The sequence below is a fragment of the Candoia aspera genome, chromosome 3 (genome assembly GCF_035149785.1).
Source record: "Candoia aspera isolate rCanAsp1 chromosome 3, rCanAsp1.hap2, whole genome shotgun sequence".
Taxonomy (NCBI): Eukaryota; Metazoa; Chordata; class Lepidosauria; order Squamata; family Boidae; genus Candoia; species Candoia aspera.
The window spans coordinates 109,433,985-109,449,779 of NC_086155.1; the positions used below are offsets into that span (position 1 = coordinate 109,433,985).

A 15,795-nucleotide genomic window follows, 5' to 3' on the forward strand; every position below is an offset into this window, starting at 1 on the left:
GTAGGATCTCCACTCTTTTAAAAGTATGCTTGGAATATAAAATTAAAAAGTATATTTATTCCAATAATATAAATGCATTGATTCACTTTGCTCTCAAATGCTTCTATTTTTGTTTCAAATTGAGTCATCAATTGTTGAAGTATAAATAATGTAGCATCTCTTCATTTTTGTCTACGAAGGAGAAGCAGACAAAATGTTAAAGCCGAAAACTGGAGAACCATCACTGTTGTAGTAAACAAAGAACAATGTATTTTGGGCTGTACCATATTTAACAGGTACAGAATGCAACACTTTTCAAAAAACAAAACTGAAAAAAGTGGGGGCAACACTTAAATACATATTTTGCCACATGGAATATAGACTAATCAATCTCACTTTCTGAATCTGAATTATTCAAAATACTTTACTGGCAGGTTCTATTTTTCATCCTTTATCATTTTTATGAACTTCTAAGACCTGCCTTATTCACCTTTGCACATTTTCAATTATTTCCTGATTTGGTGTATTTCTTCCACATCTTAGCATCCCATGTAGCATTTAAAATGAAAACATTAGGAAATATTTCATCAAACTTTTTTTCACGTTTCCATATTTTTTTCCCTTGGCTTTCATAGTTCCAACTGCCATTTTTATATTCCAACTGCCTTATTATATCCATAAGGCCTAGTGAGGCCAAGAGGTGTTCTTGGAAATAAGAATTGTGCTAGAAGCTAATATTTTCTATCATCCTGCTTCCCATTTAATTTTACTTAATTTGTTAAAAAGTAAAGTTGGGACAAAGCTTGACCAGCGCCGAAGACAGTGTCAGGGGATGCATTTGTGTGCACGGAGACCACACTGAGGATTCAAATACTGTACTATAAAGTTGGTAGCACTAGTAATAAAGGCTTCGTAATTATGAAGGCACATGCCAAGCCCCTTCAAAGGGTAAGGTAGGATAAAATAAGCATTCTATAGTGATCTGTCTGCCCCTCGCTTTTTCCAAGTACCTCCCCCCTCCCTCCAGATACTCTTTTCTCCTCGAAAAACTGGGGCCTTCCTCTGCTTAAGGAGACACTGGTGACTTCGTAACTTCAACAACCCTTACTTATATCCATCCTGGTAGAGAAAAGCAAAGACTGTTTTATTTGATATGCTCAGATAGCCAAGGCTGAGGACCCAAGAATGAATGTGGACTTCAGGAGTGAACCATCAAAAGTATATTTTTCTTGTGACACAAATAAGTGGTAATATAGTATTTACAAAAACACAAGCAGCTTGTCCAAATGTTGATTACCCACCAAGCTGCGTTTCTGTACAAATAATTTCCATTACTTAATGGGCATCTCAACAATATGACTATAGAAATGGATTACAGCTGAAGAGAACAGAAGGGAAGCACTAAAAGAAATGCAGAGAAATGGGAAAGGAATTAAGAACATGAAATGCAAATGGTAACAGAGGCTCAGATGATGGGGGAAGGTACAGAAGCAAGAGGAAAGGAACCAGGAAGGAAAGTCGGGGGGTGGCAGTCATTCATCCATTATTTCAACCCAACTTTATGGCTACTCTTTAGTAAGAGCTAGACAATCTCCCTAGAGGCAGAAACGTAACTTTATATCTGTTGACTTGCTATTTCAGATGTGAAGAAGCAATAAATAGATCCCAGTATGCTCAAACTAGGATGCACCCTTAAAATTGTGTCTTTCTGGAAATCAAATATATAATTCAGCATGGTATTAAAGCTATTTATTAATAAGATTTCAATATCCTGCCACTAATGAGATTGCCAAAATAGTTAATAATACTATTATTAGTAGTATTAATAATAATTAGTATTAATTTAGTATTAGTATTAATAATTATTGTATAAAGCCAATATTTAGTAAATAGTTTTAAGATGAAACTATCAAAAAGCTTCTGGGAACCTTAATGCAATGCAAAAGAAAATCAATAGCAAAAATTATACAACCTTCTCAGCAGCCTGAATTTTAGCGTTGTCAATTGGCAAAGTTCTTTCTTTTACCTTGCTAGTATTCTAATTCATGATCCACATTTTTTAAACCCCCCAAAAACCAGTAAAAATGAGAAATACAAGGGATTATTTCATTTTATCTTCTTTTAAAAATATTTTTAAAATATTTTATTGTTAAAATAATAGAATACAGAATTAAGGAAAAGAATAAGATAGAATAAAAGAATAACTAATACAGATTTTTTTAAAAGTATAGTGAGAAAACTTTCTAATAACATCCTCCCCATCCCTTCTATTTGTGCCTCCAACCACTAACCACACTTTAAATTTTTATGCTTTACATTGAACATTAATGATTGTTGTTGGTTTCTATGTCCTAGGAACCATATTCCAAATGTCTGAACCTTCATTGCTGTGTAATGTGTTGTACATAAGAGAGCCATTCCTGCTTGAGCATGGTTAAGCTTCTGTTATGGAGATACACTGTCGATTTTGCTATTACTCCAGTTTTGGTCTCCTGGTCTGAAATCGTTGGCATAGTTTCTTTTTTATAAAGCTGTGCCACGTTGTTGCTGCTGCTGTGAAAAACAGGGAACACTTCACAAATTTGCGTGTCATCCCTGTGCAGGGGCCATGGTAATCTCTGTATCATTCCAATTTGTTTGCTGAAGCTACATTCTATCTTCACTTATAACAACACTAGGTGAATAGGTGAGGCTGAAAGACAATGACTAACGCAGGATCATGCTGTGAGCTTTATGACCGATTAGGATTTGAATCCAGAACTCCCCAGTCCAGCAGTTTATCCACCACGCTGCTCTATTCTCTCAGGCTCACTTGTCAGAAGCGGAGAAGCAAAGTCGGGAACTTGCCTCTAGCTTGGAACAATAATGCTGCTTAATTTCTTAGAGAGAAGTTACTCTGCCCTCAGAAATGCTCTCTTGGACAGCACAGCAATTTGCTAATCTCAGGAAAGTCTACCAATCCAACTGCAGCTGAAGCTACTCCAGTTCAGTCAAGCAGCTGCCTAATTTTTTTAAAAGCAGTGAAGATAAAAGTAAGGCTTTCAGTTCATGTCCACTTTCAGAACCAACAAATGGAACACTGACTTCCCAGAATCCACATGCATTTTTCCAGGTTTATTTAAAAACTGTGCATGGTCTTCATTGCTTACTTCTAGGTAGAAATATTCCATACGAGAAGGATGTCTAGCCCCCAATATTAATATTTTGTAAAATATTCCATCTGATCTTCATATCTTTAGTATGAATTATTAATAGGAACTAATTTCATATCTTTAAATGCTTTAGTGAGTCTTCTCTTACTTTCTTTTTTATATTAAAATGTATTAACCAATTTCTGTTGTACAATCCTATTCCTTTTTTGTCTTATTCTGTTGTGTATTGCTGCTTCTTGCAGCTAGAGGTCTACTATATTCAAACAGCTGCATTTTCAAATCAAGGTTTAAAACTGACATTAAAAACTGTGTAAAATCTATAATATACAAAGATAATAGAAGTATTATGGTAATCATAAATATTGAGAAACTGCACTAAGCAACTGAGTATATATTTCCATATCCATATACAGATCTGGAAAAAGAATGCTAGAAACAGATATTAAATGTTATCATCACATAATGGCACAAATAACACATTTCTTCCAAATTCAAACATGATGCAGAATCAATAGCACAAAATCAATTGTTTTCATTCTACAAAGTGTCACTTGCTGAGTTACAATTAAAGCAAAGTCTGTAGTAGTGGAACTATAAGTTATGGGGTTTTTTACATTTAACTATAAAACTGTACTTTCCCCCCTTTTTTTTCCTCCCCCACCCCAACTTTTCAATTAAATGAGTGCAAGGACAAATCATCCCATTGTCTTTAGCTTTAAGATATAAGTGCTTCTGAAACCTTTGTCAAAGCATTTAGTAACGCAAGATTTAAGATGTCCAATTAATTTTTTTTTCCAACAGGCAGCCAAATGTAGATGCAGGAGGAGGTTAAAAGCTAAGTGTTTAATTAATATTAAATTTATTTGATTCTTTACTATTGAAAGCATTGTAAAATTTAAAAGGCAGTCATTTTTATGGTCACCATGCTCTACTTTGATCCAAGGAATAAAATCACAGAGTGTAAAGGTTCTCCTGCTTAACTGTTCTTGTTTAATACTGGGGAGGGGGTGGGGAGAGGGTGGGTGCAGAGGGGATGTGGAGGTATTTTGATATTAAAGTGGGGCACCATCCCAGATCTTCTAGACTGCCACTGCAAGTAGGTACCAGAAGAGCAACCAGTTGTGATATTTCAGGTATTCTTCTGCGGCCCTTTCAAAACAGAGTTGGCCCTTTTTCAAGCAGTTCTTTAATTTGATAATTTACCAGATAAGCCCTAGCTCCTACACATTTTTCTTCAAGTTTTCTTCATGTTATACATGTGATAAATCCAGGTCAGATTTGCTGATACTGGCTCATATTAGACATCTCAATATCATGTTGGTATGATGTCAGAAAGAGAGCCAGTTTGATTAAGGCAGTAGTGGTTAAGGCACCAGGCTAGAAACCAGGAGACCAAGAGTTCTAGTCCTGCCTTGGGCACAAAGCCAGCTGGGTGACCTTAGGCCAGACACTCTCTCTCAGCCCTAGGAAGGAGGCCATGGCAAACCACTTCCGAAAAACCTTGCCAGGAAAACTGCAGGGACTTGTCCATGCAATCTCCAAGAATCAGACACGATTGAACAGATTAGAAAAAAAAAAAACAATGTCAGAAAACAGTTGCAAGCAACACATATATAGCACGGGTTATTTTTTCTGTTCAGACACATACACAATTTATAGCAACTAAACCCTAATTTTTTTCCAAACATCAGAAAAACATTCCTTGTTTGAACACAAACACCCAGTTTTAAGACAGCAAAATAAAGTATGAGGGAAAAGAGGAAGACAAATACAGATAGCCAAAAAAAAAGAAAAGGAAAGAACAGATAGATTAAACTAAACATATTCCTTACAAGACATCCTAGATGGGAATTCAGGGAATCATAGGGTTGGAAGGGACATCTTTTAGTCCAACCCCCTGCCTAAACCTAAGGCAGGAATCCTCACTGCCCAATCTTTTCTTGAAAACCTTCAGCGATGGAGCACCCACAATTCTGGGAGGCAAGCTGTTCCACTGCTTAATAGTTCTCACCATCAGGAAATTCCTCCTTATTTCCAGATTGGATCTCCCTCTGATGAGCTTCCACCCATTGCTTCTTGTCCTACCCTCAGGTGCTATGGAGAATAAATTGACGCCCTCTTCCCTGTGGCAGCCCTTCAAGTATTAGAAGACTGCTATCCTGTCTCCTCTCAGTCTTCTCTTCATTAAGCTAAACATACCTAGTTCCTTTAGCCGTTCTCCATAGGATTTAGCCTCCAGACCCCTTATCACCTTTGTTGCTCTTCTCTGCACTCTTTCTAGGGCCTCAGCATCTTTTCTGTATTGTGGCGACCAGAACTGGATGCAGTGTTCCAAGTGTGGCCTCACCCATGCGGCATAAAGCAGTACTATCACTTCCCATGACCTTGATACTATCCCTCTGTTGATGCAGCCCAGGACTGCATTGACTTTTTTGGCAGCTACAGCACACAACTGACTCATTCTTAAGCGGTGGTCCACCAGGACACCTAGATCCCTCTCAAAGGCACTACTGTTGAGCCAGGTACTGCCTATCTTATACCTGTGCATCTGGTTTTTCCTGCCTAAGTGCAGGACCTTACATTTCTCACTATTGAACTTCATCTTGTTGGATAGGGCCCAATGTTCACGTCAAAATCCTTCTGAATCTTGAGTCTATCTTCTGAACTGTTAGCAATTTCCCCCAGTTTTGTGTCATCCGTAAGTTTGATGAATGCCCCTTCAACCCCTCATCTAGGTCATTTACAAAGATGTTGAAGAGCACTGGGCCCAAGACAGAACCTTGAGGTATCCCACTGTATAATTCCCTCCAAGTAGATGTAGTTCCATGAAGGACCATATGCTGAGTGCAGTTCATCAACCAACTGTGAATCCATCTGGTAGTCGTACTGTCTATCCCACATTGTTCTATCTTACCAAGAAGTAGGCTGTGGTCTACTTTACCAAATGCCTTATTGAAATCTAGGTATACTATATCCACAGCATTTCCTTGGTCCACTAATTTAGTCACCTTATTAAAGAAGGCAAAGAAGGCAGGAATGGTTGCAGTCGTAAAACCTTTCAGTAGTGCCAAACCTACGCGGGTCAATATCATATCTAAATTTAATACCATTTTCTCTTTGGTATTAAATTCCAGTCCCACTTCAACCCTGAATGCACATGTTAATGTCCTCTAGTCAGGGTTTAATTAACCCTGAATTCAGGGTTTAAAAGACTCTCACCAATCACTACCTATGGCAAAGGTGATGGTCCTAGCCAGATAATCCATTCCCCAAATAAGATTCCTGAAACTCCCTGGGAGTTTCTGGTTGGAACCACTGATGCTCATATTAAAACTCTGATCATTGTATGATAAGGAAAGGATTCCAGCAGTTAGAATAATTGTTCCCAAGTCCTTCTTTATAGAGGTGGTCTAACCCTATAGTTTACCAAGAAGATGGATGAACAGGTGTGGCAAACCTTAGCATAAATCCCTTAGATCATAGCAAGTTAACAATCTATCTTAGATAGATATGGCACAGAAAATGATAATTTTGGCTAGTCCACAAAGTTTTCTAACAGGACAGAATTATTGTGTTGAGCAGAACATTTGAGATCACGTTTAAGATTATCCAGTAATGTTGTGTATGTTGATCACACAAGGCCATTTATTTATTATTTCTTTTTAAAATATGCCAATCTGTCAATCTCCAATAACAATTCTAGGAGCACCATCAAATTATATACCTGTTCTTTTTGAGGAATGTAAAAACAGGTAAACTTTCTCCTTCCCAAGCCCAAAGTCCAATATTTATATCTCATTTTTCTTTAAAAACTACCAAAAAAGAGGCTTCCAATAAAAATAGAAAAAGGAAAAGGAAAATATAAATATAAATATAGAAACAAACCAATCATTTTAAATTGCAATAATAAAAATATTCATAAACAAACCATTCCAGCAGCTATTAATTTTTTTAGAAAAGATCATACACTGAAGCTATATAGATGTTCACAAAACATACCAATGATAAACGTAATCAAAGAAGTAGCCTAACTTGTTTGGGAGGAAATTCAGTCTTAGCATCATGTGAAGTTCCTGTTTCTTGTCCCTGCCTCTCTAAAAATATGAGCAAATGACCAAAATGTAAGAAATAATCACTAAGAATGGTCACTAGGTGAGGATGTGGAAAACTCATCGCAACTTCTTTCTTCCCAAACATGCCTCTCATTGCCATTGGCTTGAGATCTTGCTCCCCTCTTTCCCAATGGTTAGAGTAAAGATTGCTGCTAACCTGATTAACTGGGTGTCCGGGTATCGCCAGGGAACTCTGCAGGGAACTCTGTGTCAAGAGTAGCTAGAGGTTCCCTGTAGCCCACGTATGTTATAAAGCACTCTGGCTTAGACTGAAAACCACTAGATGTGTGTGTGGAAAAGGGAAATTGCATGAGATGGTCTACGTGAAAGGAAATTCTACTGAAATCAAGAAAGAAATGTTCAAGTTACATACAAATGTATTCAGCATGCATACATGTACATGCACATACCACAGATCTCTCTCCCTCATCCCTGTCCAAACAGTTTCTGTTAATCCATTTTCAGCAAATGTTTATCTGAGGCCATATCCAACCGGATTTGTTAAGCCCCCTCCTAACAACTTGTTGTCACAGTCCATTACCAAATTGCATATAGTTATATATTCCACTAATTAGGCTTCTAAAATATCATTAACATGTCTCTTGATCATTAGCATAACGTATGAGGCGTCCTCGTTAGGCACGACTCAAGTTTGTTAACGTGATAATGAAAAGGCACAGGGCTGGCATTATGGGAACTGAGCTGATAGGCTGGGAACATCAAAAGCAATGAAGCTAAACAAAAATACGGGGGAGGGGATGAATTCTTCAAAATGAAAAATAGAATTCAGCAACCTTTGAATTAGGGGTGTGTTCCAGCTTGAAGAAGCAGAGGTCAAGGGGAAATCCATAGGTATGTGAACTAGAGCACTGCTCATCTTCAGTCAAAAGGACAGCTAATTTTATGGAGCCCGATTCATCAGCTTCTCCAGCACGACTGAAACAAATCAGAGCTCCACAAGAACATTTTCTGCCTAAGTCCCATATCCAGGGGTGGAGGGTGGGGGCTTGCATAGAAAAACTTCCTGGGGCATTAGTTCTGACTGCAAAACCTATAACAAACAACAAAATATTTCTGGATGTAGGTGTTAAAGTAACAGAAAAGAAAAAAAAAGTATTGTTTTGTCTCAATTTTCAGAGAATCATAAAATCACAGAGGTTTGGAGATCCTCCAGATTCCCCACTGAGGTGTCAGCAGAACCTCCTTTGTTGCCCAGCAGCCTCCCTCCCCTCCTCTTTTGGTCTGTGATCCACCAAGTCAAGCCCCTCCCCGGGGCAGCCGTGCCCACACAGCGTAGTCTCAGTATTCCCAAGGTGTTCTGCTTAGTACTGTGTAGGATAAGCAGTGCTCAAGAAGAGTAACTGCAGCTGTCATAGAAGAAGTGAGAAGAGTTGAGGGAACAAGTACAGGGCATTTTTTTAAAACTCAACCCAGAAAAGCTAGACCTGCACATAACAAGGAACCACAACCTCTCCTCCCTCACTTCCCAATAATTTTTCAATGGATTATTTCCCCCTATATGAAACAGACAAGGGAAAAGAAGCCTATATCAAACAAAGTGAATGGGGTTTCACAAAGGGACAGTTTAAGCCATAGAGTTTTCATTTAATTACACTGTCAGATGGAATATGGGAGAAGGCAGCAGTTAATCAAAAAAGGCATATCAGGTGCAGAGGTGGTTTCAGATTTCACCTTAGATTCTCTCAAAGGCTGCAAGGAGGAACAATAGTTTATCTCTATTTTTGAATCTATACAAGCTAGCTTATTCATTTATTTAATCATGCATTTATTAATAGCATTTATAACCTGCAGAATCAACCACAGACTTCAGGCAGAGTTGCCTTCCATCTGCCATATTGAGATGAAACTAAATGCAGATTTGATCATGTGAAGCTACTTTTTTCCTCCTTCCTTCTTCCCAACCCAGTAAAATGTTGGAAAGGAATTATGTTAAAGGACTCGGGGACTGGAGGTCTGCATGCAGCAGAGGAAACTTTCCAAAAACAGAAGAAAATGGGTTCAAATTTGCTAAAGGGGAGAAATCATCAAAACACAGGCAGAGATCAAAAATGGGTCAAAACCATCTGAAGGCTATGGAGGAAAAAAAAAATCCAGAACCACTCCTTCAATGCCTCCCCTATGGGGGACACAGTTAGGCAGGGGCCCCTCCATTCTAGTGTCCCTTCTCTTTTTTCCCAGTCATGTGAATTGCAGAAGCCAGGCTCTGCATGCCTTCTCCTAATTTGTTTTGAATTATCTTGTCCAAGATCTCTGAAGAATTTGAAGGCTTCCACACCATTTTTCTGACCTTGAATAAGCCTAATAAAAACATTGTTCCAGTGAGGGTTTTGAATGTTTTCTGATGGCCAACACAGCTAGATTTGCCTATTATACAGATGTTTATTTAAATTAGGGTAGGGAACCTCTAATCTGTATACCTAATGTTGCCCAGGAAAAGACTGGAAAGGACACGCACATTTAAGAAAAAGATGAAAAACAAAGACTGGGGAGTCAATCACATGGATTTTTAATGTTGTTCCATGTTGATGTAATCCTACCTTTTTAAAACTGAATCTTCCCTACCTCAAGCAGATAAAAATGAGGTAATAACTCATAATTTATTATAAACACCTTCTTCATGAAGTAGCAAACAAGCATGCTTTCAAATAGAAAGTATAACAGGAGGGGTTGGACTAAAGGCATGTGATACATTACCAAGTCCCAAGAAGGAATTTGGGCAAAGCAGTATGGATGATTTTGGTGGGATTCTAACCTGCAGGTTGGCTTATTTTATGGAAGCTAAAATAAAAGCCACAAGGAGCAGGGAAGGGAGGAAATAATGGACAATCAGCAAGGGAATAGTGTATTGCCTCCAAGATTATTAAACTATAAAAAGCTCTCACTCGTTCATTCTGTCTCATCCAAATAGGCTTTCAATAGGAAACAGATGTGATGGCTGATTAACAAACATAGGATATAAAATGCGTTTCCCCAATTGTACACTGCAGAGGCAATATTTCTAGTTCAAACTAAGGTGTGAGACACACAAAACCAAATTTTGTGGAGTACTAGCAGCCAGGTTAGGTTGGGTTAGGTTAATTAAGGTACCTGCCATTCCAAGAGTTTCTCCCCCATTCCCATTCCCCAGAGCCGACCATCCCACAGGGTGTCTGGGGCTTGCCTACCTTTGTGAAGAAGGGCTTCATTTCAATGCTGAAAACACACACATCACAGTGACCGTACCAGACTCTTTAAATGAATCCCTCCATGACGCCAAAGCACAACAGCAGGAGGGGGAATGTAACATAAAACCATCAAAACACCCGGAACAGAGAAGAAAGGGAGTCATTGTTGTGGGTTGTCAGCTCTGTTCTGTTTCTTGCAGAGAGATTTCAGAGCAGGAGGGGAAGGTAAGCCTGAAGAGAGAAATTTGCTATAATGCTATTCAGCCTGATCCCCAGTGTTGACTCTTGAAGCCCTCCCCCAATTAATTCATACCTTTCTTTCCTGAAATAAATGCTCTTAACTCTGGAGTCTTCTGTAACACAAAAACAATTTTCCTGCAAAATTTCAGCAAGCCCAACATTGTCTAAGGATAACATGACAAAGTCAATGCAACTGATAGGGTAAAGTTCAGGGAAGGCGTCATTTGTGCTTTTAGGAGCCAGATCTTTCTTGGGTATGAGCAATCATTTTAATGTTGTATAAACTTTTAACTGAAAAAATGCAGCACAAGTTATTTCTGTAATCAGTTCTTACTCTCAAAAGACCTGGGAAGGAGAATATGAACAATGTATGTATGTGTGATAAATAATTTGAATTTCCAGAATAGCTGGTATATGAGGGTTCCAGTATTTTTTGCAACTGATCCTAATAGCCAGTAACTACTAAAAATCTGAAGAGTTAACCACAAACAAAAGGCAAAGAGGAAACAAAAACATACTTTCAAGTTCTGTAAGGACTGGAGATAGGAGAATGGAAATAATTGTATTTTGGAAAGACCACAGTGAAATAAAATAGAGCAAAGAAATTGAGTTTTGGCAATACAAGAGAAAGGGAAGGAAAGACTTCCAAATTTATTGCTAGAGAAGATTCACAATAAAAAGAGAGAGACACAATTCCAGCAGCAATAGGCAGGCTGCAGCTCTGAAGCTAAACTGCATGCCCTGTTTTTCATTCAAATGATCCTGTTCCTATCCAAAAAAACAACAACAACCCCAGACTAGTACTGCACTAAAACAATTCATGGGCCAAGTCCTTGAATAATACCCTGATGAATCCAGCAACATCCAGGCTGCCAAATAGCCTCAGCAGAAACAGTCCTATCATGGAGCAAGGTGAGACAGACTAATAAGAAAAAACAAATAGTATACCACAGTGTCATTTATGAATCGAAGTCGGATTACTGGCTCTATTTAGACTAGTGTCCTGTATTTCTAAGCGACAGTAGCAGGTCATAAAAGCAGATCCCCAACACCTCTGACAGGAATTCTTCATAGATACTTCCTAAATGGAGATGCAAAGGCTTGAACTTAAAGCTTTCCATATCAAAAGCAAGTACTCTTAACCATGGAGCTATACCCATACTTCAATTTTTGTATTTTATTCAAACTGGCCAAAACATCCCCAAGATCGTTAGGAAACCATTATTTTCAGATAAGAAAATGGGCTTTGACTAAAGATGACTTTTATCTGAAGCTTAGATTCACTTAAAATTATGAATTTCAATATAATATATGGGCCTAATTCACACATTGTTCAAAGCTCTGATTTGTTTCACTGTAGTAAGTTACAATGGCCTGCGTTCCCACAACAAAGAAAGCTATAAACTGCCTACCCAGCCTGGATGCCCTTTAGATTTTAACTTCCAGAGTCCCCCAGCCAGCACAACCCATTGCTTAGAATGATGGAAGTTGAAATCCACACACTGAGAGAGCGCTAAGGCTGGAAAAAACTGCCATAAGTCATTATTTACATGGCTGGATCATTTCATACAATATGCTAAGCCCCAACCTAAAGAAAAACAACACATCATATCCTACCCAACATGTGAATCCTGTTGTACTGGAAAATACACTGAATGTAACATATCTCATGGTAAAAGCAAAGCTGCTCCACCTAGCCTTGAAATCTGTAGAGAGATAAATTTGTCGGTACAGTCTCAAGAAGTATCTTGCTAAAAACTCTGAACCTTGGTATTGAAACTTGTTTAAATAACTGAAGCAAAATATCCTGGCCTTGCCATCCCCATAAGGGATAGAAAACTAGAAAGAAGGCAGCCAATCTCATTCATGTTTATAAACAATGTTCATATTGTGGAATTCGTTCTTCCCCATTCCATACCCTTGACCCTCCTCCCTCCACTATATTTCCTAAAAAAAATCTCAAAATACTTACACTTAATAGAAATTAGGCTCCAGGTAAAGAAGGATGTCTTGGTAATACAAAGATTATATGAACTGGCCAAAACCTCCCAACTCCTTTGTGCTTGTTCTGCAGAAGTTGGATAATACTAATTAGCAGTTTCACAGCAGCCCAGAAGATTATAACATGGTGTGAATAGCATAACGCTTAGAGTGGATCTGATTGCAAAAGTTGTTTCTACCAACTGCCATGTTAACACACAGGACAACAAAGTAGGAAATGTTTATGCAATCAGCTCTGACTATTATTTGTAAGTAAACCCCAGCAAACTGAAATTATAAGGAAGCATGTCTGACAAGGGTGCAGCTGAGCTAAAACCTACCCTGCACAATAGTTGTTAGCCTCTCCTATTACATCAATAAAATGTTATCCACAATCATTTAAATATTTTGTGTTTGCAATATAATCTGTGAACAGTCTACATCAGAAGAGGACAGGTATGAAGTCTTTACCCAACAAAATTTGGGTGCAAAGTTAAAGACTCTGGTCTCAGGACCACCTAGTTGTGCCACATTAATTTGCTATCAGTCTGATAGACTGCTATCCAAGCAGGCAGAATGAGGATTTAAGTTACAGTGGTGGGGTGGGGTCTGTGTGTATGTCTGTGCACGCATGCTAAACTGGCCTTTCTCTTTCCTAAAGCTTTTCCTCCCAAGACATGACTCTGAACAGAATGTTGAAGGGAAAAAAACATTTCAAAAAATATGTACAGCATGTGTATGTGTATATATGTGTGTAGAATACATGTATGCAGAAAAAGTATTCAGCTACCATCTCCTTCCCATCTAAGTAGTATTTTGAAATAATACCCCTTGGAGATTTACAACAACCAGGTAGGGTTATGACATACTAAATCTATAGCTCTTGCATTTTTCCTTGTAACATTATCTGACCCTGTTTTGTATGATAGCTTTCCCTACCTGGATCTTTTGGGTGTGTAACTCCCACAATTCCTGGTCTCAAGGGTGCCATGCTGAGGCAAGCAGTTCTATGAAACAGATTCCCGTAAAGAAACCGAAGGCAAGTCCTCTATATATTCCTTGTATTCTATTTACTAAAACAAGAAAGACCAAACACATTTCAAATCTCCTTGGTAATTGTGGAGCTGAACCCATTTTATTAAGTCCATGTGGTGGAAAAATGTAGCCATCTGTTCAGGCATGTAACTGCCTAACATGGGTTCAACTGCAGTCACCTCTGGGAAGAAGCAAGACAGCTGTTTAACTATGTGCAACACTGTAAAAATTATCAAAGGAGCCACCTGAAAGCTGCAGTGGGAATTTACTAGAACAGAATGGGGAGACTGAAGTTGGCATTTAGCTAAGATCTCAAGTCACATTCTTGCAGAAGTGACATCACTGAGGCCTACATCTCAGACTGTGTTCTCACCTCATTCTCCCCAGTAACAATGGCAGCCTCCAAATTTGGCATGATTTGCTGACAGAGTTGGTGCAAGTTGGACATGACCAAGCCCATTCCTCAAAAGCCTGAACAAGATGTAGCCAATGATAGTCAACCCAGCCAAGACATAGTGCTGCACCACTCCCCAAAGTGGGTGGGCCCAGCATGCTTTGATCTTCCTGGCATGGTGGGGTAAGGGAGTTTTCAGGGCTTGGGGGTTTTTAACTGTACATTAAATCAACTTTAGGGATTACGCTAATGCTTTCATGTGTTTCTTTCCTCAAAAAGCTCAAAAATGGTTTTGGAAGCAGTCTGACGACTGGAATCAGGTTGCTCAATGCTGCAGAAAAGCTATTCTGTTTGAAAGACTAGTCACTAATAATTCCTGTTTGTGCAGTGCATAAGCATATATAAGTGGGAGTTAGTGAAACAAGTGTTGAACACAAGTGAGGCAGCCAAGCGTTGCATCTTGAAAAATGAGACAGCTTGTTTTTGTTTGTCCTGCCAGGAACAGAACCATGTGCCTGCTTCTAAACTATGTGTTGGTTGGAAGGGAGGTTTTTATTAGAAGTGCGTCACATGCACTTTATTTTGGCATTAACCATAGTCCCTTACTCACAGTTCTCCGGTTTTGAGCTCTTTTTCCTTGAACAGGCTCTGAGGTATTTCCTGCAGAATGCATGTAGCAAAGGAAGTCAGACAAAGTTTTCCCAATAACCCAGAGAAAGGAACCTGACACTCTTCAGACTTGATAAACTACAATTCCCAGCTTGCCTCGTGACAATGTGGGCCCCATTGCTGCAATTACCTTCTCTTACTTGAAAATAATTATAGCCTTTTAGGATTCCAGAAAGATGCAACATGAATGACTGCCATGCCAGCACATGTTCAGCATTTTTTAAAAATCTGAAATTATCGTAATGACTTCTGGTATTTCATTATATTATTTATTTTGTTACTAAAGATGAGATGGAGCAGGTTAGTAACTGAATAAATCCTAACTATGCAGAGCAAGAGAAAACCAATATATTGTTGCTATTTTGCACAATTAATACTATAGATTTAATATTTACGAAGGATTAAGAAACAGGGAAGAAGAAACAGGATTAAGTCAAAGATGGACAGACTGCAATAGAAGAATCACAAAAGAGAACACTTGAGGAAAATGAAGCAGTAAATTCCTCAATCTTAGAAACCTTCAGTCTCTGATCTTTTTCATACATTCTGGAGTAGCCATACCAGTTTATTTAAAAAAAAGATATTTCACCCTTAGGACAATTGAAATTTGTAAATGATACTAGACTTTCAATATACAGAAGATGCAATGGACCAAATTAAAGTACTGTACCTCTCACAAGTACAGCTGCTAACAAGCTTTCATACTGTCCCTTCAGATGTCGGAGTCCTCCTTTGGAGACAGTCCACAATGCAGTAAATGCTCCAAAGGACTAAGAGAAGCTACGCCTCCAACCCCAACCCAGCTGTCATGGGACAACTTGAGAATTCTGCAGAGCACAGCAGATGAAAGGGAATGATGGCGAAGCATGGAATGGGATGGTCTGCAGTTATGTTCAGTAGTTTGTTCAAAGGTATAAACAATAGAACAGCAGTGCCTTCAGGCATAATTCATCCCCGGCTTGATTTCTGCTTCCTAGGAAATGGAGATTTCCTAATTTGTGAAACCCTTCCTACTGGCAGGAGGAGCCAAACAGAAGTGATAAAGACAT

General features: G+C 38.6%; 1 protein-coding gene and 1 non-coding gene across 4 annotated transcripts in view; both read right to left on the reverse strand.

The window, feature by feature from the left end:
- PBX1 (PBX homeobox 1) overlaps positions 1–15,795 on the reverse strand; it is a 242,777-nt gene that overhangs the window by 200,146 nt on the left and 26,836 nt on the right. The window lies entirely within an intron of this gene.
- On the reverse strand, positions 2,538–2,639 carry LOC134495099 (U6 spliceosomal RNA). Its single transcript, XR_010067775.1, has one exon. It is a non-coding gene; the product is annotated as a U6 spliceosomal RNA (small nuclear RNA).